Raw genomic sequence first — 26,365 nt, 5'->3', positions numbered from 1 at the left:
ACAGGCTCAGCAGCTGTGGCTCACGGGCTTAGTTGCCTCATGGCATGTGGGATCTTCCTGGACCAGGGCTCGAACCCGTATCCCCTTCATTGGCAGGCGGATTCTTAACCACTGCGCCACCAGGGAAGCCCTAAAAAAAGAAATCTTAAAGGGCATCATTATCATCTTTGTGCTAATGTTGCGTTGCCACTTTGAGAAGCAACAAGCACATAAATTATCCCCACGGTGAAGCCTCCTGCAGCCTCATTGGGAAGGAAAGTGACTTATAGCAAGTGAGGAGTACACACGACCAAAACACCCAAAAACGTGCTAGAGGAAGGTCAAGGGAGAAGACGCCGACGTGAGCAGAGCAGCCGAGAAGACAGGAAGATGTGAAGAGTGCCTCTAAGACAGTGTAGGCATTTTTAAATGTATTTTTATGATTAGAAAAGTAACTCATTTTTATTATTTAAAGAACACTGGGAGAATATAAAGACAAGTAAAAATAAAGGGAAGGCAGTCACTAGTCCTATCAGAAAGACTGGAATTTTTTAAAGTAAAAATGAAACTATTACCAGGTCTGTTTAATGAGAAAGTTGCAAATACAATAGTTCTTTAATATGATCGTGTGCAGTGAATGCTATATTTTGGCTGAATTAGTCACTTAGTGAGATATATACACAGCAGTGGAACCACACTCACTTTTAAACTCTCCTCCATTGTTTTCTGCAGTGTTGACCTGAGCTTTTTTATGCCAGCTTATAGCCTGGTCAGGTCTTCCAGCCCCACGTTCCTCCGTGGAACGTCACAGACATGATATATGTAAGCACCATAATTTTGCGTCTGGATTTCTGATTTAGCTTAAAGATTTGTAAAACTGTGTGGAACCACATCTGAAGAAGCAAAGGAACCCTTTTTATTTCCCAACGATCAGTGTGATTTATGATCTCTAAACTGTTTCCCGATCCCCTATTTGAAAATTGGCCACAGAAAAAAATGGAAGAGATGCACATCTAAGGATCTGGAGAACTTGGAAAACGGGTATCCGTGGATCAAATGCTTGGCATAGGCTTCGCTGTCAGCACCTGAGGCGCATAGTGCATTTCAAATTTTACAGAGACTATTCTGATTTTGAAATAATTCACATCCAACTGTTTCTTTAGATAGGTCTGGGTAATAGCTATACAAAAGAAAGATATTACCTGGAATGAGTTACAACGTGCTTTTCTAACTTTTCCAACTAAAGCTAATAGGAATGTCATTTTTCCATGGCTCTGATAAATAAAAGCTTTAAAAAAGTTTTTAATGATCTTATCCATTGTAGGTGCCAGAATGACAAGAGAGGCCATAAATCACAAGAGCACATAATGATGTTTTAAAACAGGCAGGGAAAATGTGAATGTTTCTTGTCAACTTTTCTTGAAATGCAACATTTTAAACCCTGCTTGTGAGACATATAGTCTCTGATCAGTCTACCTCTCATAGATCTAAAACAAATGAAAACGCTCCCCAAAATACAGGTTTGAAAATCTTTCTTCTTTCAGCCCTAGAAATCGTAAGATAACTGTCACTAAGGCTGACTGTTATTCCTCCACACTGGTGACTTCCTCTTGGCCACAAGATAAAACAAGCAGAAGAGCCACGCCGCTTAGCCTCTAAGCTAAGCTGAAGGAGGCTAGAAGTTCCTGGGGTTCATTTCCAGAAGCTTCGAAGAAGTCTTATATTTGGAACTTGGAATCATTTCTCCATGAAGACACTGGTAAAAGATTGCAGGCTCTCACAAAAGCCTAAACCAATGGTGGTTGCATCTCTTACCTGAAAATTGGGACTGCGTGGTGATGAGAAAATTGGAGTGAGCTCTGAAGGGATGGTGAGCACCAAAGCTGGCACAGGGACTTGGGAAGGGAGCCTCCTTGTCTTCTGAGATCCCGTGCACGTGCCCACCTCACAACTGCTGACCGAAGCTTCTCTCCTCTCCAGATCCACAGCTTTTTTTCTATCTTCCTGTCTTTCAGAGAAGTGAGTCTGTGGGTCTCTTAAGATATACCCTTGTTGTACTTCGGGAAAAGATGAAGCCCACCAGAGATTTTGAAAGAAAATATCAAACAAGCAAACCAGAGATTAGTTACCACGTTTAGATGTCCCACAGCTCTGACACAAACTCACATGCGTGATATTTGTCACCAGGATAATAAAGCCAGTCCTATTTTTTCTTCCTCTATATTAACTTCTGGGCCTCTGTTCGTTAAGATGGTAATGTAGCCATTCTGTGTCTTAAAATTCCACCCTGGTCATCCTGGGTCTACCTTTCTTTACTATATGTGCCGAGAACTCCCTTATATCCTTCCTGAGTCTCATCCTTTTCTTAAATCTTGCAGTTAGAGACAAGCACATATGCGTGGGAAGTAAGTCACTGAGTACCCATAACTACCGAAGTGGGATTCCTACGCAAATCTTGTCTATTGACAAGAAGAAAAAGAAGTGCTCACCACTTTTCATTTTCCTATAAAACATCACTGCTTTGTCCTTCACACATCATTGTCAAACCCATCCCTCCTCCTTCCTTTACATGAAGTCAAAGACTCCACGACTGTGTAGTTTTCTCCGGGAACGACCCAGATTTGGGAACTCTACACAAACTGCCCGGAGACGCCTTCGGATGACGGCGATTTAATTGTTTGTTAACAAATCGCACAGAACAAGTAAAACAGAAAATTGCCAAACAAGATACTTTTGAATTTACCCCTAAAATAAAACCTTGTCACAGAAATGAAATCAATTCAGATGGTTAATTCCCTGACAAAAGATAAAATATGTACATTCATGTTGATAGTGGGTAGGATGTGGGGTATGTCCCTCATTTCAACCTGATTTAGAAACCAAGAGATCTCCTGACCTATCCAAGCACTCCTATGAGATAAATGGCAAATTTAAAAACCTTGCAATGCTGTATGATCACCTAAAAAGACAGCGATGATAGAATAGAATGAAATTAAGACATTTCACAATATTATCCACAGGAGCAGGGATCGGCCTGAGCTGGTGAGCTAGTCGTAGGAGGTCTTGCTGGTGCTGTCTGCACGCCCACCCGCTCATGGAAACATTTCAGCATGTCTGTAAAGCATCAGAGAAGCTGCCCGTGAGCGTTGAGGGAAGATGCTCTCTGAATAACGGACTTACCAGTCAAAGTGAAGGTGTGTGTCCTGTTAACCAACACGCAGCACTTCTCCTTGACACTAGACGTCCCATCCTTTGAAAGACCCTAAACTAAGGGTTCTTTGGAATTCTCCAGAAGCCACTGACTACAGAAGCAGACGCCTTCCACCCAAGACAATGGAATCAGACTATTTCTGATTGGCCCACGCACTCTTCTGTGCTTTTGCTCCACTACTAACCTTACCCATTAGTACATTATGGCCCCCTTTAGGACCCTAATATGATTTCCCTTATCATCATCCTATATTTTTATCCCCTGGGGTCTCTCTCCTTTTCCTACTGAAGGACTCACAAAGCTCTCCTGCACATTTTCCCAGCGCACAGGGGCTTCTCTGAGTACCTGTCTGCTGCATCTGACAACCCCACCGGCTAGCTGCTCTTATACACACTTTGGAGACTAGACGGTCTTTTTACGGGTGCCTTTTAGTTCTTAAGTTTCCCTCACATCAATATCAACCTTCAGTCTTCTACAAAGTGAACTTTAACCTCCACATTATCAAAACATTTCCGCTGAGGTCATTACAACCCTATCAACACGAGTTAGCCAGTCCCCAAAAACGCTAATATTGGAGCGGCGCTGACCACAATGGTTAACTTGTTCACTTCAGGGACACTTTGTCTGTTTTAAATTGACTCAAAAAAATGTGTCCTCATAAAGGGACACAAAATCTGCCTCTTCCTGTTGAGATAAATGAGCCGGACATTCCCCAAACAGTCTGGGCACCGTCAGATCGTTCTTTCCTACACAGACGTCAGGTTTGCACTATACCTCATACACACTTAGCCTGTGTGTTCAGGATATGTGTTGGAGATTTGCAAACACTTACAGTTATCTACACTCCAGTTGATCATGTTTGCATGGAAAAAATTACACAAAAACCTCCAAAATGAGGTTTATTTATAAAACTCCCAGAAGGGACAGCTGAGATAAGCCTTCGTGCACACCAAGTCCAGCGCAATTCTCAGTTAGGGACACCGCAACTGCAGCGTTTGTCCAAACCTTGCCTTTGACGCTAAGAAGAGTCTAAAACCCAAGCATTAGCCAGAGTTGTTGCAGAGAATCACCGTCGGTCTTTGGCCCTTGTTGAGCCCTGGGGAAACGCACGCTCTAGCGAACCCTGTTCTGTTGGTGCCAACTGCAAGATCGTCAGCCCTTGACGGAGCTGAGAGAAGGTCACCTGGCTTCCCAAGACCACCCGACTGGACTCCTCGTCTGGTTTTCTAATCTAGGCCCCTGGTTTCAAGACTCATTCTGAGGACTAATTTTTCTTCCTTTCTGATAACTGCCTCTGTTCCAGTTGGCTGGTGTGTCCTGTGCAGAATCTTCCAGGCTACTGGGCAGCTACCGTCATATCAAAGAACCCAGCAAATCTCCTGGGATGGATGAGGTTCGTGTCCTCTAAGTAATCTCAGCCCCGGCGAGCAACAGTGAAATGTCCCCACGCGGAGCGTCTGAGGAGCGTGGAGTGTGTCCAGTGGCCTCCTCTGTCTGCATCGGCCAAATCTGGGGGCTGAGGGAGAGGAAGGCAGCCCTGGCGTCCAGGAGCTGGCCTGGAGCTGTCAGCTAGTCCTTTGTGCTGCTATGAACTGGACTGGCGCTCAGCGCAAGGCCTCGGTGTTCTCCTATTGACCATAAACCCATTTCAATGTCAGGAAGGCTGTTATGTGGCGATGAAGCATCAGGACAAACAGGACAACTCGAAGGGTATCTGAGCACAGACACAGACCCTGTCCAGCTGCGGAAGTGACCAAACGTCTCCCCTCCCACGCAGGGCGGGTGACGGCCGCTGTTTAATCATTACTGTCCAGGCCCCCCAGCTTCTAGGTGGGATTTAGGAGGTCCCATCATGCGGTCCCCTGTACCTCCTGACACCTCAAGCAAAGACTCGCTACCTTAAACTCTCCTGCAATCACCCGACACAAGTGCAAATCCTCTGAGAAATCCTAGCATCTCTCCGGTGTGTGTTACCCTCAGAGCCAGCTTGTTACCTACTGCTGTGCTCCTGTGAGCCTGGCCAGAGGCCCTGAGAAAACTCACTCTCTTCCTCAAGCAACTTCTTCAGGATGGAAGGTCCTTTTGGAATTTTCATTGGAGAAGATCTGGGCCGGATTCTGAGATCACGGTGGGAGGGGGCCTCTGTGCGGACAGGAGTCCTGGGACGGGAGATGTACAAAGGCCACGCAGGACCTTGGGCGGCCTCTGGAGGAGACAGAGACATGCCCCTGGGGGTGTTTTATTTCTCACTCTCTACTTTCTGCTGATTCTTGCTTGTCTAGAGAGAAGCCACCTTTTTCCTGGATTAGCTCTGAGCCAGTGCTGAGGCGGGAAGGCAGTCAGGCACTTCAGAGCATTGGCTCCAGTGTCTTGAGCATCCACAAGATGCTGAAGGGGAGAGGTCAGAGCGCACGGGACGCGTGTTCCAGCAAAGATTCTTGAAGTTGCTCTGCTGAGGCTCCGCTCCTCCATGAGAAGGGCAGGTCTGGAACTTCCCCCACGCTGTCTCAAAGAACACTTCGGGCTGGTCAACCTAGCTTTGGTGCAGTTTTGTTTTGTTTTAATTATTTATTTATTTAATTTTGGCTGCATTGGGTCTTCGTTGCTGCGTGCGGGCTTTCTCTAGTTGCGGCAAGCAGGGGCTACTCTTCATTGTGGTGCGCGGGCTTCTCATTGCAGTGGCTTCTCTTGTTGCAGAGCATGGGCTCTAGGCGCGCGGGCTTCAGTAGTTGTGGCTTGCGGGCTCAGTAGTTGTGGCTTGTGGGCCCTAGAGCGCAGGCTCAGTAGTTGTGGCGCATGGGCTTAGTTGCTCCACGGCATGTGGGATCTTCCCAGACCAGGGCTCGGACCCGTGTCCCCTGCAATGGCAGGCGGATTCTTAACCACAGCACCACCAGGGAAGCCCCTGGTGCAGTTTTTACACTTTTTAGGCAAACTCTCAGGAAATGGACAAGAGATGACTTTTACGTTAGTTCTCTAGGATATTAGATACTTGGGAAAAGGCACATCTCAGTAAAATTAGATGTCAGATACTTAATTTTGAAAGACATACAGGTGGAGCACAAAAATCAGAACCAATCTGGTGGTCTTGCTGCCACTGTCAGTGACATCTTGGACATATCAGCCAGAGAGAGAGAACTTAGCCGTACCTTGGAAAAACAAAAATAATGACAGCGTCACTTAAGTTTGAAATGCTTTGTATTTGTGTAAATGATTTTTAAGGAGGTTTAATTTTCTTGATTGCCTGTGATAATGGGTAGCACTTGATTCATCGTTATGAGCACTACATTGTATCAGTAAAGCAGGGGATAAATAGCTGTTTGACCCGTGCCTTGGGTGGTGCAGTGCCGTTCACCCTCAGAGACCAAGGTTCTGAAAGGGGAAAGAAAACCATACTGTTGACACTCGTCTAGCCTAGTTGGTTTAAAGACTCTAACATCTGGAACTTTAAAATTGCCATTATTATTTTCCTAAAATTTTTTGTATAATTAGATTTCTGCTTTTAAAAGGTCTCTAAGGAAACACGTGCAGTTTTGGCAACCCTGCGTATCTAAATTCTAACAGCATCTATTTTGTGAAATACAAAGTGTATGTCGGTGCCTACGATGGATCCAATGCACAGATATATTTATTCAAGCTTTTCTAATTTCGTATTATGTTTTCACCTTTAAAATTTTTTTATTTAAAAAAACATGTACAGTTGGCCCTTGATGAGATCGCTTTCCTTTTTGAAGTGAAAGTTTTCATCTGAAAGATCATGGACGTGATAATAGTTTAAATATCTAATCCTTCTCCTGCAAAGTCAATTTATGAAAACATAATTGTTATTTAATATCCTTTCCAAATGCGGTGGGCTCACTGCAATAAACAGGTATAGTTGGGCTTGATTTTCTATCATTGCAATTGTTTTGGAGCAGAAACTCCAGAAAGGAAGCTCATGCAGAGTCCCGAGTGGGTGTGTTCTGTCCCCCCCAGAGGCTACTGAGAGCGGGAATCAGGGAAAGGGGGAACGTCACCCCACAGCGTCTTCCTTCCCATCAGGAAGCAGTGAGGGGCCGGCCTTTGGAGGAGGACCAGAGCGAATCATATTGTGTTATTTCTGTGACTGGGAACAAGGGAAAGTGAATCCTGCTACTCTTCCCAGAGAGACATCAGTGAATCTGTCGTCAAAGCTCCAGGTGATGAAATCCTTGCCCTGGTACCACGCTGCCTTGTATATAAAAGTGTTGGTTGAAAGGTTTATTCCTTGTTAGTTTAGGGGCTTCCTAGAAAGAGAATTATGGACTTGAAGTCACTCTTAAAGATTGACTGAGGGCTTCCCTGGTGGCACAGTGGTTGAGAGTCCGCCTGCCAATGTAGGGGACACAGGTTCGTGCCCCGGTCCGGGAAGATCCCACATGCCGTGGAGCAACTAGGCCTGTGCGCCACAGTTACTGAGGCTGCGCGTCGGGAGCCTGTGCTCCGCAACGGGAGAGGCTGCGACAGTGAGAGGCCCGCGCACCGCGATGAAGAGCGGCCCCCGCTCACCGCAACTGGAGAAAGCCCTCGCACAGAAACGAAGACCCAACACAGCCAAAAATGAATATAAAATAAATAAATAATTAATTAAAAAAAAAAAGATTGACTGAAAGAGAGAGAAAAAGAAAGAAGGAAGGAAGGAAAGAAAGGAAGAAAAGAGAGAAAGGAAGAAAGGAAGAAAGGGAAGGAAAGAAGAAGAAGGAAAGTGTGGGGAGGGAGGGAGGAAGGAAGGACCTAAAGGCCAGAGAAAAGGCAATTCCAGGAGTCTGAGATAACCTGGTTATTGCCCCTAAAAAGGAGAATTCTGTATTCAAATACCTTCTTCCTCTTTTTCTGCATTCCACCTCTGCTCAGGGAAAGGCTTGGGGACCAAGAACGTCCACTTTGTTCTGCCTTAGAGCATTTCCCTCTGCAGAGGGGAGAAGAAGGTTACCATCAGTCGCAACGAAATCAATGGCCGTAGGTGGTGTGGGACACAGGAGACATGTTCCAGGTCCCCGCATCTCCAAGAGGCAGGGCAAGTTACGCGAGCTCAAGGACAGCCGAGAGCACAAAGACCTCCTCGGGACGGGCGTCCCGTGACGGCCTCTGCACCGGGAGGCCCCGAGACCAGAGAAGACAGGCAGGCCAGGGCAGGCCCGGTTACTTCACTTGCCTGCCCCGTCTCTGCCCGTCGCCACACGGGCTACGATGACGCGCTTTCTCCAGGTTCTTTCCGCCATGCACGTCACTGCAGCTAAGTCCCTAGTCAGGGTTTCGTTGTGTTTCCTCTCCCGACTTGTGGAAAAGATGGAACACTTGCATTGCCCCGGTCTTCAAAGGACTGAGGTCATCCAGTATTTAAATGAATGAATGGCTGAATCAAATGTGTCACCTCAAAAATTCGGTAGTAAGTTCTGGAAAATTTCAGGAACCTCTGGTAACTTTAACATGAATATCATTACCCCCATGCATGCGCAAACCTCCAAGACCTAGTGCTTCTTTCTGTGAGATAACATCCAGGCTATAAACTCAAAGTACCTACACACACAAAAATATAAATTTCTATGGAATTTCCACGAGTAAGGGAGAAATCTGTCCCTTAGACAATAAATTAGCCACATTTGCAACATAATGGCTGTGACACTTTCATGATACTTTTCTACTAAAAATATTTCTGTTTGCTAAACCAATTCCAGTAGAAAGATGCACAGTTGGCTTACTTGTACTGATACTTAGGACTGCTGCTGGAAAACAGTGGTGGGCCTCCTGAGTTCTCTGAATGCACGTGTTAAAAGCAAACTAAGAACGCATGCTGTTGTCTGTAGACGAATATTTATATCTGTCTTCCTGCGCCCTCAGGTAGGGATAAGGTCATCTCATACACGTAAATATGATTTAGTAACTTACTTCTTATATTCAAGGAAAGCCCTGGGAGTAACGACAGCTTTTGAAATATCCACGTGGAGGACGTTTTCAAATGAGCTGAATTCAGACTTCAGTTCTTTGCTGGAGCCCATGCAGCGGACACCACTCAGCCTCAGAAGCCTCAGAATCTGGCAGTGTTTGTCATTACGATGTACTAGGATAAATCCATCCTGTTTCCTAGATGCAGTCATCATCTTTTATAATGAAAGACAAATCAAAAGGCGTGTTTCGAAGAGTGCGGAGGATGCTGGTGAGGGAGGGTCACCGTGAAATTAGGCGTATTGTTTCTCAAAGTCCTGTTAATCTTGGCCTCGTCCCCATGGAGCTCCCAGCAATACACTGCCAACCCCACCGCTGACCCACCTCCGCGGCAAAGCTACTGGTGGAGACACGGTTATACAAGAGGAGAATTTTCCAAAATACACTTTACTCATTTTTTTCCCTTCTGTTTTCCTGTTGCCATTACCGTGACGTTTAAAGGGCACTGAAGGCAGTAAATTAGAACGTTAGGCTAAAACCTCTGTAGAAATGCAGGCAACTTTTATTTTTAGTTTGGAAAGCTTTCCTCCTGGAAGCTGAAGCGAACACTTGGAATGAGGTGGAAACAAGGGTTGGAATGCATTTCTGTGCAAATATCCTGCTCCCCAAACATGTGGACCGGTTTTCTCCTCGTCCTACATTTGTTGCTTTGGGAAGGGAGTCTCCTCCTCCGGATCTGTACTATTCCATGGAGGCGCCAAAAATGAGATGCCGAGGCCCGGTTGCCTTCGTTTCTTCCATAGGGTGTGAAAGGGCACCTGCTGTGGCTTTAACTGCTCTTTCCCCGATGGCCAGACACGTTCAGCACTTTTGCATTGGCTCACTGGGCACCTGCATGTCTTCTTTTGCCCATTTTCTAAGATTCATCCCTATCTGTTAGGTCTTGATATTGTAATGCTTTTGAAGTGATATTTTCTTTTACAATTTTATATTCACATGTTTTGTTACTATTATATGGAAATGTATTTGAAGTTTGTATATTGACCCTTTAAACCTGTGACCTTAGGGTTACCAAAGGGCAAAGGTTGGGGGAAGGGACAAATTAGGAGATTGGGATGAACACACACACACTACTATATATAAAATAGATAGCTAACAAGGACCTACTGTATAGCACAGGGAACTCTACTCAGTATTCTCTAATAACCTATAAGGGAAAAGAATCTGAAAAAGAATAGATGTATGTATATGTCAAACCGAATCACTTTGCTGCACGCCTGAAACTCACACAACATTGTAAATCAGCTATACTCCAATATAAAATAAAAAGTTTTTTAGAAATCCTACGACCTTACTAAGTTTACTGTTTGGTTCTAGGACTTTGGTGTTTTCCTCATTTTGTATTTTCCATGAGGTTTTCCTGCATACACAGTCATCATCTTTAAGGATGTACTGTTTTTCTTCTTTGTTTCCAATTGGGATGCTCTCTTGCATCCTGCTTTATTGCACCGACTGGGACAGGAAGTCCCAGAACAGACATGGTGAGAGCAAACACTCTCCTTCCGACCACAGGGTAAAGCGGTAAAGGAGGCACTATTAACTGCGATGTTAACTTTAGACGTGCCTTATTGTTAAATGAGGACATTTCATTTTGTTCTCGTTTGCTGCTTTTCTTTTTTAAAAATCATGTTTGGCTGTTGAATTTTATCTGCATCAAGTGACATCACCTTTTTAAAATTTTTACTTCAGCTTGTTAGTGAGGTGAATTATGAGGATTGATTTTTAAATGGTGAATTCATGTGTACACCTGGAATAAACTCTGTTGTAATAATGTACTATCTTTTGCTGGATCAGGTATGTTTATATTTTGTTAGTAATGCTTGGTCCTGTGCTCCTGGGAGATATTTGTCTATATTTTCTTTCCTGGTAATGTCTTTGCCATATTTTGGCATCACGGTTATTCTTGCTGAATAAAACCAGTTGAAAATTTTTCCAGTATCATTTTTTTCGGTAAATGTGTGTGTAAGATTGGTGCTACTTCCTTCTTAAGTTTTACAGAATTCACTAGTATAGTCATTTGGACCTGAAACCTTTTTTATCGAACGATTTTTAATTTCCTAGTCAATATATCTAATAGATAAAGGACTTGTAGACATTTCATTTCTCCTTATGTCACTTTGATCAACTTTTTTCAGTACATTTTTCCATTTAATCTATATAGTCAAATTTATTGGCATAGAATTTTTCTTCATATCACCTTAATATCTTTTTAACATTTGAAGTATCTGATATTGTTAATTTGTGCTTTTTCTTTCATTGATGAGTCTCATTAATGTTATTACTTCGATTAGTTTTTGAAAGAAGCTGATGTTGGCTTTGCACGTTTTCTCTTTTGTCTATTTCCAGTCTTATCTGCATTCATTACTTTCTTCTACACACTTGGGGATTAATATGCTCTTTCTCTTTGGTAACGTCCTAGAGTCAAAGCTTAATATCAACCTTAATGGAGGGTGATTAAAGACCTTTCCCCCACGTCAAAATCAAATTTGTACTCAGGGCAATAGGACAAGAGAAAGAGCAAAAAAAGCCATATGGATTGTGGGAAAAAAGGCTGACGCTCTTCCGTTTCCTCTTAGCAGTTGGATGAATCGCCTCGGGCTGCCGCAATGGATTACTGCAGAGTGGATGACTTTGCAGAAATTTATTCTTGCTACCTCTGGAGGCCAAGAAGTCTGAAATCAAGACGTCAGCAGGCCATTCTCGGAAGCAGGGTTTTCTTCTGAAGGTCCTAGGGGAGGATCTTTGAGTCTCGTGGCTTCTCGGGGTGGCCGCGGTCCTCGGTGCTCCTCTGCCCTCACAGGGCCTTCTTCCCGCCGTCTTTCTGGGCCTCGGTGTCTGCCTCTCCTTTTCTGATAAGACACCAGCTGTTGGATTTGGGCCACACCCTAGTCTAGTATAGCTTCATCTTAATTTGAAGGTCACATGTACAGGTGCTGGGGGTTATGACTTAATACCTTTGGGGGGAACAGTTCAGTCCACCACGGCAACTGTCAATGCTTGTTCATGTGTTCTGATCATTTCAACTGTTGCTTCCTTGACAGTAGGGTGACGTGTCTTGGCTAACGATATTTCACATAAAGTTTATAACACAGAGACATTTCCAATAGTTCTGAGGTGGGTGGCAGGAAGGTGCAGGGGAGCACAAGGCTTGAAAACTACAGCGATGTTACCTGTCTCTCCTCACCCAGCCCCATCGAGCTCACACCTGCCCTGTGACAATCACACAGTCCTTGGGGACAGACAGAATGGGGAACTTCGTTCACCAGCCACGCGCCTTTAGTGAAGGGGAGGCACGGAAGGTTTGAGGGATTAATTTGGATGGTCACCATGGTTTCACTGTAGTGTGGACTTAGACCTGTGCAGCAGATATCTGGGGACTTCTGTTTCAGGCATATATCGACTTTCCAGAAGCCTCGGCCCCATGGTGAAGATTTAGAGGAGATAATGTCTAAGAAGAACCAATCCCAGAATAAGATCAGTGGCAGAGGTAAAGTAATTTATGGAAAAGATGTAAACATTGTAGGTAGAACAACTTCCTTAGAATTAATTAAAAGAGTTCAAAGAATTGTTTTCACAAAATGGGTGATGGCTATGCTAGTTAAACTGTTCCACAGCGGAGAAAAATGGAAAAGAAATACAAATTAAAATTAATCCAGTAAAGTAAGTCGGATAATCCAGATACTGAAACCTGAGGACAAAAACAACAACAAAAATGCACACGTTCACACTAATAATTGCATTCAGTGAACACCTGCTCTGTGCCAGGCACTGTCTGAAGCACTCTACTCGTATTGATTTATCTCATCCTCACACCAGCTGTTTGAAAGTGTTCAGTGATTTTCCCAGTTTCACAGATGACGTAACTGACGCACGGTGACGGTGAATATCTTCAGGTTTGGAGCCATCAAGAAACAGACAACAGGACTGAAACCCAGGAAGTCTGGCCCGAAAGCCCAGGTTCTTACTCCATCCGCTTCTCTCAGATACAGACCAGTCTCTTAACGGAAGTGCATATAAAAACTCTAAGTAGTAGTCAACCAAATCTAACATCACACTAAAGGGTTATTATACCAGCCTCTTCCCGATCAAAAGAGACAAAAACGTATGACTACATTACTACATTAATTGATGTGTGTATTAGTTATGGTATAGACAAAGCTTCTATAAGAAAGAGATGCTAAAACACAATCACTTAAATATATACATGAATATATAATATATTTATACATTTACATATCATATGCAAATATTAATATAAATTGATGTATACATTACACATACTATGTCCTTTCCTTAGCAGTCTAGGGGAAGACAGTGGTCTCGACTGGTCAACTGCTCTGACCCTTGAGATAACCCAGGCTTTCAACCAGGAGGGTGGACACTATGGAATCCCAGTAACTTCCACCTCTTGTTCCGAGTGCTGGTCTGCTTATTACTAACCCAGTCCAACACTGGAGAAAGAAAAAACGTCTCCAAAGAGACGCTGCCCTTAAGGCAGGAAGACAAATGTTGTCACTTCACTTCTGCTCTCATCCCACTGCCCTGAAATTAACCACATGGGCTAATTTCAAGGAAAGCTGGGAAATGCCCGTCCTGTGGTAGTTGTGTGCCCAGCTACACTCAGGGACTCTATTTCTAAACTTCTGTTTCTAAAAGTTTAAAGTGGAGAGTAGATATTGTCACAAAGTTTTTAGAATCAATCAGAATCCCTAAAGACAGGTAATAACATTGAGTGTGCACTCTAGTTAAACACTTAAGCAAAGAAGAGGACGATATACTTGCTTCATCTGATGAAGAATCCCTAAAATGTCAGACTTATGTTAAATGGTGAAACATTAGAGTTTGGAATTTAAAGAGTTTCTTACTGTCATAGTTAATCAAACAAAAAAGAAAAGGTGGATGCAAATTGGTAATTATTTTCTGAGGATTCAATTATCTATTTGGACTAAGAAAACAATTAAAATCAATCAAAACTTAAAAAAAAAACTCAGAATGGTCTTGGTTACAAATTAAGTAGCATAATATATAATATCCTTATTGGGGACAAACAGTCATAAACTATGGGGACCAGATCAGATTTGCTCTGGCAATAAGCAATACATTTCCAAAAAAGCTAATTGGTTAGATTTAAAAAGTCATCTTATCATAAACATAAACACAAAACATAAAACATCCCACTAAAAGATGTAATACTTGAATACAGAAACATATTGTAAATCCTCCCCAAAATACTCTATACACTTAACACAATTCTACTCAAAATTTCAAAGATATTTAAAATTACTGGTTGATTTCAAAGTTCATCTGAAAGAATAAATGTGCTAAAAAGCTGTATATAGAGATTTAGTATACTGCAAGAATTAGCAAATCAGTGGGGAAAATAGACAATATTTAACAAATGATATTGAGGCAACTGATTAACTATTCAAAACTTTCCAAAGGTAAGGCTTCTGTCTCTTATTGAATAAACTTCCTCATGGATTTTATGTGTAGGAAAGTACAAGAAATTATTTCTACATTCTTGGAGTTGGGAAGACCTTTGTAAATAAGCATGTTATCAAAGGTAAAACTCCCAAGAAAATATTTATATATGTTATTCTACGCATATTTAAAATTTCTGTGTATGTAAATTTTCCATAACAAAATTCGAAATCAAATAATGAAGTAATAATATACATGACAAAGGCTTAATTACTTAGACTATAAAGAGAGCCTAGCAATAAATTGGAAAACGTTGGATACCCAGTAGAAAACAGACCAAAGGAAATGAATAAGCAATTTGGAGAATAAGACTAAATTGTTTCAAAATTTTAAAAAAATATCAGCTTTTCCTATCTAATTTGTGGTGCTGAAATGAAATAATTTAAAGGGTGAACAAAGTGCAAGGGAAGGTGGGCAATTATTCATATCATTTCTCATTAATTATCATTCACTATGGACTTTGGGAAAAGCTGCTTTGCAACATGTAGCTGATTCCTTCAGAGCATTCAAAACTTGCACACTTTTGGGTGTAGGAATTTTCTGTAATACCTTTATGACTTAAACATACTGTTTATAGCTTTGTTTAATCTACAGAAACAATTTGTTATTAACCCAAAGGCCCCATATTAGGAATTTAAAAAATAAATGATGTTATACTTGTAATTGACTTATTAATAAACAATTAAAATGGTAAAGAAGATTATTATAAAATAAAAATATGGGACTTCCCTCATGGCGCAGTGGTTGAGAGTCCGCCTGCCAATGCAGGGGACACGGGTTCGAGCCCTGGTCCGGGAAGATCCCACAGGCCGCGGAGCAACTAAGCCCGTGCGCTACAACTACTGAGCCTGCGCTCTAGAGCCCACGAGCCACAACTACTGAGCCCACAAGCCACAACTACTGAAGCCCGCACGCCCAGAGCCCGTGCTCAGCACAAGAGAAGCCGTTGCAATGAGAAGCCCGTGCACCACAACGAAGAGTAGCCCCCACTCGCTGCAACTAGAGAAAGCCCATGTGCAGCAACGAAGACCCAATGCAGCAACCCTGCAAAAAAAAAAATGCTTTCTATATTTTTAAAATTAAAATATGGATATGTTATAAATGTCTATAAACTAATAATTTATCGGTATTTGTTTTTCAGTGTACTTAGTTTTCTGCATCAAACGTATTCCGTCTTGGAATACGGAAAACAATTTTTTAAAAACCTCTCTCTAACATAAAAATAAAATGATACATACTTTGTTCTCTTCTTACAGGAAAGTTTTCCATATGTTGTTTGGAACGTAGTGAACCCTTTAATAACTGGTCTGTCAGCTGGACTTTTCCATGGGCCTAGTTTAAAATAGCAGAAGAGAATTCTGAACTCTCAGCCACAACCTGTGCTGTGTCTACTGAACTTGACTCCTTACCTTTTCAGAACTTTCCATCCCCTACTCTGCTCTTTCCACAAAATCTTGAATTGAAGCCAGCTGTTCCTAGACGTTACCTAAAAGGCTCCCGGCCACGTTCACAGGCCTGTGTGCTGAATCCACACGTGCCTGTGGACTGGTCACCGCTCCAGGTCCTGCGGCCCTGCCCTGGGGTCCCTCGGAGGTGAGGCCATTGACATCACCGGAATTTAAGTGCTTATAATTAAACTGCATGTTAGCACCTCCTTAAAATAAAAAACACAGGGAATTCATGCCTCCTTTGGTGCTATCCTGAAAGGATCAGCCTCCGTCAAGAGGCAAGTATAGGTTTAGGGGCAGAAACTTTGCTTTTTTGAATCAAAGTGTAAATTCAATTCAGTAGACCTGGTTGGGTCAGATGATGTGCCCTGAGAACTCTGTGTAGGGAAATGGCCGTGCTCTGTGGGTCCTCTCTGCCTCACTGCTGTCTTTTCCTCCTGCCCCAAGGCCTCTTCTTTTTTTTTTACGTTTTTTTTTTTTTTTAATGACTGGGTGTGTGCATTTTATTTATTTATCTTTTATTTATTCATTTTTTGGCCGCACCGTGCGGCATGTGGGATCTTAGTTCCCCCACCAGGGATCAAACCTGCACTGGGAGTGCGGAGTCTTAACCACTGGACCACCAGGCAAGTCCCGAGGTCTCTTCCTTTTCCCCTTCACTGGCCATCTTTTCCCCTTTATAATAATCTTCTTTACCATTTTAATTGTTTATTAATAAGTCAATTTATGAGTATAACATGATTTATTTTTTAAATTCCTAATATGGGGACTTTGGGTTAATAACAAAGTGTTTCTGTAGATTAAACAAAGCTATAAACAGTGTATTTAAGTCATAAAGGTATTACAGAAAATTCCTAGACCCAAAAGTGTGCTCCAGATCTCTCTCTACCCAGCTTTCTTTCTTTCAAGGGCGAAGCTGACAGAATCACATGCTCTGAAGAATTATAGACTAAATATGCTTCCGCTTTTAGGCCCATGTACATTTCTGATAAATATTAGAGGAAAAGGTCAATGTTCACCTTCAAGGAATTAGTTGTTACTATTGGGATTTCTGGCATCAGTGGGTTTGTATCAAAGTACTTTTCCAGGCACTTCGGGGAACCCACAGATAATTGTCTCCTACAGAAAAAAAATGATCTCAAGGCTATGAACGGGTGGTTCCTGACGTTAACATTATTTTTGTCATTACGTGATGCTCTGCAAGACGGACGTCGCGGGGCAGCGTATGGTCCAGAAGCAGGACCTGTGCTGGGACAGCACTGGGGGGACAGTCCGCCCATCTGTGGTCTTCCTTTTGCCTCAGTTCTTGGGAAAAGAGAGATAATAAATTCTACTCACAAAGCTGGCGTGAGGATAAAACGATCCTGTACTTGAAGACTTGTAGGAAGGCTGAAAGCACCACCGTAAAGGAAAACGTACAAGTACGGGTGTTGCATTTTCGCTTTACGGGAAGGTACAGCTACCTTCCCCATCAATATCTACAGCCACGTGTGGTAAGCGTGTTCCCTTCTCTGTTTGGAGGCCCAGAGAGGTTAAGTCAGGTAACTGCCCAAACCTCTCGTATTTTGTAAGTGATCAGGCCAGGATTTCCGCACTCTTGGCTCTGTTCAACGTGGCATTTGAAATAGTGCCTGGGTCAGGCCAACAAGTCGAGAAGGATGTCCGAATGACTAGAATGAATGAATGAATGAGTGAGTGAGTGAGTGAGTACAGGAGAGGTGATGCACAGAGGCCGGCTCCTCCATGCTCACTCTGGGCAAGAAGACTTCAGAGAAAGAGAGGAGTGGGGCCTGGAGACGTGGCTGAACACGGAGGGAAGTTCTGGGCAGACAGTTTACAGCCGCAGTTAAGAAGAGTAGGCAAGGTCTTTAACTTCGCTATTTTAAGTAGATGCTCCACAAGGCACATCCCTGATTGACATCAGGCCATATAAAATTTCCATCTCTCTTTAGGCTCTGCAGAGTGAAAGGCAATTGCAGCGTGAACTGGGTCTCCGCTGGGATAAAGGATTCTCTAACAGCCTTTTCTCTGCGTTAAGGGTATAATACAGAAAAGCTTTCCATACCTAGAACACATCAAAGGGGACAAGCTTTAAATTGCTGGGCTAAACACCATGGTTTTTCCTCTTCAGCAACTATATTTACATTAAAAGAAGAAAAAGGTTAGCTAGCATTTTATAAAAACGGTTCACAATTACTGATAAAATTCAAATCGTATAAAGTTGGGTTTTTGAATCTTCTTACTAGTGATACGTGTCTCTCATATAAATTTGCAGGCATTTACTTGAAAAAAAGGTATATTTTCTGTATGAGATGTAACTAGAAACAGTCTCATTTGAACTCATTAAAAGAATGGTTTACAAAAAGCACATGTAACTCCCGGGCCCGGGGTGGCTACTGGGCCCACTGACTCTGTACAGTGTACCCGCCTGGCAAGCGGAGATGTGGGCATGAAAGGGAGTGCCCGAATTGTCAGATAGAATTTATTATATGAAAGTATCTAGCTCAAAACTTTCCTACCAAAGATTCCTGGTGGGGTGCCAAGAGCTGGCTTGAAGTCTTAGGGAATCACAAATATGTAGGTCACTGGGGTCCTCGTGGGCACCCTCCCTTCAAAGGAAGGCATTTCTCGAAAATGTAAAGGCTCATTTAGAAGGGATCATGTCGACATCTGCAATAACTCCTTGACATGGAAGCACGGTTAAGTCTCCCGAATTCCAGAACAGACTCAGGCTGACTCAAAAACTGATGAAAAATTCCAAGGACTGCAAGGGAGCACAGAGTACAAGTCCCTTTCCTGTTTAGAACCCCGTGACCATGACCGAACGAGATGCCCTTTGCGACAGTCCGCTCCTGGCTCTCGTGACCCGGCAGGGACAGTCCCACAGGCAGGGTGAGTCCTTCTCTAAGGCAGCAGGGACCCAGGGAGTGGATGGAGCACCCCCAACCGTCACGGCCCAGGAGGAGGGGTTCTTTACGGTGCGGGGGTCACCTTGGGTGATATCCCTTATTGCACCGCCTCCCATCTAACCAGGGCTGGCTAAAAATAACTAAATCACCCCGTCTGGATGCAGGAGATGCCCCATGCAACGTGCTCAGGTCTGAGTGGCGCCGGAATGGGTGGTGCTATTATCAGGAGCTCACACGCCACCCTTAAACCCTCTCATCAGCCGTTTTCATACCGCGAGCTGCAGTTTTTGTAATGGAAAAAAATGTCACACATTGCAAGATGGATTTCTCGTGTAAATAGCATCGTGTCTTGGAGAGGGCTCGCTCTTAACCTGGGTGATCGTTACTGTGACAGGACACTGAACAGAACCAGCCTTGCTGGGATTCAAGAGGAATTAGAAACGCACCCACGTGTGTATCGGGGGGGATGCTCTCTTTCCTTGGCTTTCTGTAAGTTGGCAGAGGGAGGGGCTGGGCAGGCTCAGAGTACGAAATCATTGATTCTGTCCCCGCGTCCACTTTGCAGTGTTTGAGGTCCACACCAAGTCTCAGGCTAAGTTTCCCCACTTGCGGAACTCACTCATCAATGAAATGAGTCATCAGTGAAAGAGCGTCTGAAATGATGCCGACTGTGACCTTTAGGTTTATCCGGGCTATAATCCCAAACGTCACGATTACACATATACGTGTGCACGTGTACACGCTTGCACACACACACATAGCCATGCGTACATACACGGTTAAGGGCTAGGGAGGGTTGGGGATCTGGGGAGACTGCAGATACTGACCAAGTGGAGCTGGCCCAGCGCCTTCCCTCCTGTCACACAGCTGTGCTCCTCTGCACAGAATGTTCCTCCGGGGCCCCCGTGAGAGGACACAGCGGTTGAAACTATTAGGAAAATAAGAAGTGGGCCTCGCTTCTGGACATTTGCGTGTATTAAACTAAACAGAAACAGAGAAAACTTACCACTCTGCTTTCAGGCCTGACCCTTGCGGGGCCGTCTCCGTCCACCACGCTCCTTGAAGCCGTCCCTGCCTGAGACGCCAGCGGGCGGGGGGGCCTGGGAGCCCTTCGTGCCCTTGGCCACCTCCACCAGGGCACACGGAGTCTGGTCCTTTGACCAGGGCATCTGTCACATGAATGCCAGGTCTTAATTGGGCAAAGGAACAGTGCCCAGGGAGGGTTTGCAATTCTTTTCAGGGTCTGTTTATTGTGGGCAGTTCCCTGCGGTCACTACAGATTGGAGAGTTCTGTGTCTGAGAAGCACGTGTCACTTTGGACAGGCTGTGTTGGAAATCACTCTTTCCTTCTCTCTGTCTGCTCTGTACTTCCCTGATTTTGGTGAGGCCATCAGGTGTGCTCTAATGCCTGCACACTAAATCAAAGAGAGAGAGAGAGAAAGAGAGAGAATGCTGTAAGGTGTGCCTCCCCCAGTTTCCCTTTACTTAAGATAGAGCTGAGGGGCCCCTCTTGCAGGACGTCCGTCTGCCCACCGCGGGCTGGCCTCTGCTTCTGGGCACTATCCACCCGTCTCTGCTGTGCTCTCTCTCTTTCTGCGCTCGACCTAACCTCCCATGCTGGGCTGCCAGCTCCTGGGGCAGCCGGGAAATGCCTCATCCAGCTTTGTATTTCCAGCAAAAGTCTTGTTTTCCTTTGCAGTGGGAAACACAATAGGTATCTGCTAAATTACCTGAAGAACTACAAGTAAGAATGTGAACAATTTAAGAGTTAGGTGTTCATTGCTCAGCAAGGGTGGGATGCATACTACAGCTTTCTTAGTGGGAACCGTAAGTAAGAGACTTCACTCAGATTTTGGGAGGCAGACGGACAGCTGGGAAAGCAGAGGGGAGCAGAGAAGCCCCAGCAGAGGGACCCGGGTTACAGGCCTTCCTCCTGAGTTTGCCTCCTTGATCATCTTCCCTAGAGATTTGTGCTCTGTTTTCTGTCACATCCCTATCTTCAACCCACACAGCCTGCGTGCGTCTTCTCCACCCCGTCCCCTCATTCTCAGCCTTAATGCAAAGCTGATGGCCAGAAGACGGTGCAGGAAGACAGTGATGTGATGCCCCTCTGGTGCGGCCACTCTGTTACCCCTCCCCCCTCCACTCTGCTGCCCAGGTGGGCAAACCCTCCTCACACAGCTGCCCCCTCCCCCCCCCAAAAAAACTGAGCAATTCCGCTCCTAACAAACAAACCTATGAACATAGCCTGGAAGGGGACATCATTGCTGGTCTTCTGCTCGTGGAAAGGTTCCTTCCCCACAAGAACATGTGGACTCTGGAAACCTACCACCTACTGGGCGTTTGGTAAATGCTAGACACTGTGTGGTGCTGTAAAGGCATCACCTCTTAATCCACCCGGTCACCCTTTCAAAGATGAGAACATGGAAGGCTAAGAAGGTGGAGAAAACCTTCCAGGGACACATCTACAGTGAGAAAGCTGAAGCTGGCTGGGCCAGGCCCAAGGCCTGTGATTTCTGCAATAGGCAACGCCTTGGGTGTCTGACAGGCATTTTACAGTCTCTCCACCTGTTGCATATAAAATACTTCTCTGATTATTGAAAACGCCATTTGGGGGTGTATATTTCTCTGATTCACATATAATCAGTACAATTTAATACTACCACTAACACTGAACAACTTCTATTGCCAAGTTTGGTTTGAAGAGATGAAAAAAATCTGAGTACACCTACTTATAATAGTAGGTTACTGCCGAAGTAGCTTTAGTAAATAACGCCCTTTGTTCTTCTTCCTCCAAATCTTCGTAGCTTAAAAAACTTTAAGCTTTTATTGCCCGCTCATGAATGTGTGGGCAGGGAGATAAGATGAAACTTCAGAAATCATGTGCCACATTCATTTATCTAGTGGAAGCAGGTTGAATATTATGTTTCTTCACATAAATATTGAGCAAAGTTGTTGGAAGGTAGCAGGAATAATTCATTTCCCTGCAATTTTAGTACCGTTACTGGTAGCAAACATGCTTTGAGCAGTTACCGTTTTCAAGAAACCTTGCAATGGATATTATATCTGTGATCTCACTTTGGGGTGTAGCATTTGACTTCTGTCCGAACCCAAGGTCAGCTCCGGGGGTTCTTCAGTGTCCTGCCCCCCTCGTAGGGCTGGTGTGTGGTCTAGGTAAAGCACTTAGAACAGTGTCTGGTGGATAATACCAAGTAATATAGATTCATGCCTATTCTTGTTTCAATCACAAAAGCTAAATGTTATTTGGGAATTAATGACATATGTGTTCAGCCCCGATACGTAAAATTTTAAGTAATCTGGTGGAATCTAAAATCAGTTCTCTTTACTGATGACCAGTCATAAAGGCATAATGTGTTCCTTCCTCAAGTAGCCTGTTTGCTTCAAATGTACGGAGTGATTTGCTCACCATCTTCTTGGCTGCGTGTCCGTGGGTGCGATGCTCTCACACTGTTTGGGTTGGTTTGTTACCAAATCCAAGCTCGCTCTGCTCGCCACAGGACAGGCCAGTACGTCGGGAGATGAGGTGTTGAGGCAGCGACTATGACTTTGTTCGGGAAGCCAGCAGACCGAGGAGACAGCAGACTAATGTCTCTAAATAACCATCTTCTTGGAGTTTGGATGCCAGCTTCTTGGACAGCACAGAGAGGGGGAGGAGATGAGGAAGTAAAGTGAAAAGGCCATACAATTTGCAAGTGTCCCCTGGAATGGCCAGCCTCGGGGAGGGGATGTGTTCATTGCTTCTTTCTTGCAGCCATCCCTAGGTGGACAGGGTCCGGATGTTCCCCTGAACAAAGGCACTTTGGTTTAACAGAGGGGCAGGGTTCCCCAGGGAAGGCCCTTATGTATAGACTGTATCTTTTTAGGGAACAAAAGCAAGAGGAAGCAGCCATTAAAGGAAAGAAACAGATCCAACATGGAGTCAGGATTGGCTGTTCCCTGTTACAGTTTCTCAGGTGAAACATGAGTCCACTGCAGAAACCGAGCTCCAACCTAAGAAAGTGTGTAAACGCCTGAAATTCCACGCTCTCCTGCCTGTCCTGGGTCAGGGGAGCCCCACCTCTCGGACGGCGGTGGAGAGCAGGGCAGAGCATTTCTGCCAAGCGTGGACCACTGGTGACCAACCCAGGCCACCCACGGCCAGAAAAGCACACCGGGAGAGGATGTAACTTAAGAACCCGGAATAAGCCAGAGAGCATTAAAAACACTTCGTCTCAAGGACTAACTGGATGGTTCCCTCCTTCGGTTCATTCCCAGAACTTGCTTGAATCAGAAACCATGAAGCCAAAGCTGGGATCTGGGCGAGGTGTGGGCAGGGCAGTGCTGCCGGGACCCTGGCCAGAGATGCGCCGTCCTGCACCGCGCCTGCCCTTCTCCATCGCCTGGCGCTGGGGGCCTGTGCAGCTCGTGTGCACTGTGGATAGTGGCTGCCACGTGTCCACAACGCCAGTGTCCGGCGTGGGGAGGAGGCTGGTTGTGAAAAGGTGCGCTCGGACGGTTCAGCCACTCTGGGTGTCAGGGAGAAACAACCGCATCTTGGCATGTGCTCGCAGTGGCTGCTTTTAAAAACAAATCAGTAGGAAAACCACTCTAAAGAGGGACGAATGTGTTCTCTTTAACCAAAATTGAACTCCGGCCGTTAATCTGAACCTGAAACGTAGGTGCGTGTTGCCTATGGCCAGATCCTTTTCAGTGTCCCTGTAATGAGTTGAAATAAGGAATTTCAGGAAATCACTTCGGTTAACATTTCCCAGACCTGCGGTTTCTCTGATTTGCTCTATCTACTATTTGGTCCCTTTTCGAGGTAGTTGGCGCTATCTTTTTGGAGAAAACATTTTTGTGATCACCAAGAAGGGATCTGGGACCGGAAATCAGCATTGACATCAGCAGATAGAAGCTGTTGGGAGCGAACTGAATGGACCTGAGCCCACACGCGTGGGCATGTTTTCCTTGAGGCTAAACCGGAAAAGAGGTTTATTCGTGTGTTTCAGTGAACGTGCACAAGATTGTAGGAAACGGTTAATCTTTCGTTAAAATTCATGGCCTTCTGGGATTACTGGGCCGTTCATTACAGGTATCAAAGCAAACATTAAGTTCTGCTGTATTGTGAAGTTTGGCCCATTCAGTTGGAAAAATCTTAACGATCAAGAAACCATGTGTTTTTACTCAGATATGTTTTATGACATAGCTGTAAAATCTTGTCTCAAATAGACCTACCGCAGGCCTGCATTGTTTCAGACGGTAGTAGGACTCACTTCTGAAATGCCTTTGTATTAAGTCTAAACGATGGATGAAAACTGGAGGGCTTCACACAGTTGTTATTTATGACTCTTCTTGTCTCACACGAGGCTCGCGGCAGCGCTCTGCAAGCCTGTGTGAGGGGCAGGTTCGTAGAAATTACAGCCCCGGGAGTGTGACAGCAGTTCAAAGCCAGCCGGCCCAGGCCACTGCTAACAAACGTGTTTAAAGGTTTCTAACTTGGCACAAAGCTGGATCCAGAAGGATTAAAGAGTGAAGTGTTGGCTATCAATCTAGAAAGAGTATTTTTCGTAACATTTGAAGGGGAAAAAACGTAATACATTGTTGTTTCCACTCAATCTTCCACAGAGAAAGTTTCTTTAAAGTTGCAGAATTCTTGTCTTCAGGGGAAAAAGATCTGTAAACTGTGACCAAGCAAATGCATTCATCTAGTAAAGAGTTAACAGGTAGCCAAAGGATGGGTGGCTTTTTGTTTTTAACGTGATACGATCTTAGATTCCCTATCAATTCCCCATGATTGATTTTCACAGGAATTCTCCCAAATTTCCCCCCAGGTGAGGCTCTAGCGTGACTAGTCATTTACTTTAGGGCCACTCCAAGCCTTGTCTTTTCTCCTAAAGCCTCAGTTGTCACTGGAAAAACGTCACAAAGAAATGTTCTGAACAATAGAACCAGCTTCCCTTTTAACCTCTCCAGGTACCAAAAACAAAACGCTGTAAAAATAATTATATTTATGCGTAAAATATTTATTCAAAACCTATAAGGAGCGTCTACAGCTGTCACTCGTCACTGTCTTAAGGGCTAGTGTGCATTCTGGCGTTTACCATATACGAACCACATAACCTCATTGGTTCTCAAGGAAGATTTGGAATTGTGTTGAGAATGGGGAGCACCTCAGATGTCTTTGAATCCTTTTCTATCTGTGGTGCAGTTAACAGCATTTTGTACATAATGGGTGTTCAATTAAGATTTAGTTGAGTGATGGAAAACAGAAACAAATGAGAGTCTTTTCTGCAGAGTGAGACACCATACGAAGTCGAATCAGTCGTGTTCCTGACACTCACCCTTGAACTATGCACACGACGCTCAGCACGGACGCGTAGGCTCGCATCGGGGGTCCTGTCTCACAAAGTACAGTTGCCCATTGTCAAGGGCTGCACAATGTGCGTGTCCCTCCAAGATTCATGTCACAGTCTTGCCCCCCAGGACCTCAAAATGTGATTTTATTTGGAAAAAGGGCCTTTAAAGAGATAATTAAGGTGAAATGAGGTCATGGGGGTGGGGCCCTGATCCAATCTGACTGGTGTCCTTATAAAGAGAAGAAATTAGGACACAGACACACACAGAGGAAAGACCATATGAAGATGCAGAGAGAAGAGGGCTCTCTACAGCCCAAGAAGGGAGGAAACCAACCCCACCAGCATGTGATCCTGGGCGTCCAGCCTCCAGAACTGTGAAAAAACTGATTTCTGTTGTTTAAGCCGCCCCATCTGCGGTACCTTGCTATGACAGACCTAGCAAACTAGTGTACTCTTATGAAACTCTATTTCATCTTTTGAAATCTGCATAAAAAGAGTTTGAAACCACCACGTTTTTTCCTTTATTTGATCCTCAGCTAGCTAATCGGTATCTGTATACGCATCCGTGTGCATGGTTGATGAGTTAAACTTTGCGAAGAGCAGTGTCCACATTTGTCTATCTTATCAGAGCTATTTAAAGTTAATGTTGAAGAAGATGTGGTACATATATACAATGGAATAGTACTTGGCCATAAAAAGGAACAAAACTGGGTCATTTGTAGAGATGTGGATGGACCTACAGACTGTCATACAGAGTGAAATAAGTCAGAAAGAGAAAAACAAATATGGTGTATTAACGCATATATGTGGAATGTAGAAAAATGGTACAGATGAACTGGTTTGCAAAGCAGAAATAGAGACACAGATGGAGAGAACAAACGTATGGACACCAAGGGGGGAAAGCGGGGTGGGGGTGGTGGGATGAACTGAGAGATTGGGATTGACATGTATACACTAACACGCATAAAATAGATAACTAACAAGACGCTGCTGTATAAAAAATAAATTTAAAAATAA

General features: G+C 44.3%; 1 long non-coding RNA gene across 1 annotated transcript in view; it reads left to right on the top strand.

Moving 5' to 3' along the window:
- The window catches only part of LOC132413872 (uncharacterized), a 186,071-nt gene extending 160,299 nt beyond the window's left edge, over positions 1-25,772 (top strand). The window contains exon 8 of the long non-coding RNA XR_009516839.1: positions 25,287-25,772. This is a non-coding gene — a long non-coding RNA (uncharacterized lncRNA). The remainder of the gene's footprint in view (positions 1-25,286) is intronic.
- The last annotated feature ends 593 nt before the right edge of the window (positions 25,773-26,365 follow it).

This window comes from Delphinus delphis, chromosome 18 (assembly GCF_949987515.2).
Source record: "Delphinus delphis chromosome 18, mDelDel1.2, whole genome shotgun sequence".
Lineage (NCBI taxonomy): Eukaryota > Metazoa > Chordata > Mammalia > Artiodactyla > Delphinidae > Delphinus > Delphinus delphis.
Note: the sequence above shows the minus strand (reverse complement) of the source record. Positions and strands in the feature narration are given on the sequence as shown.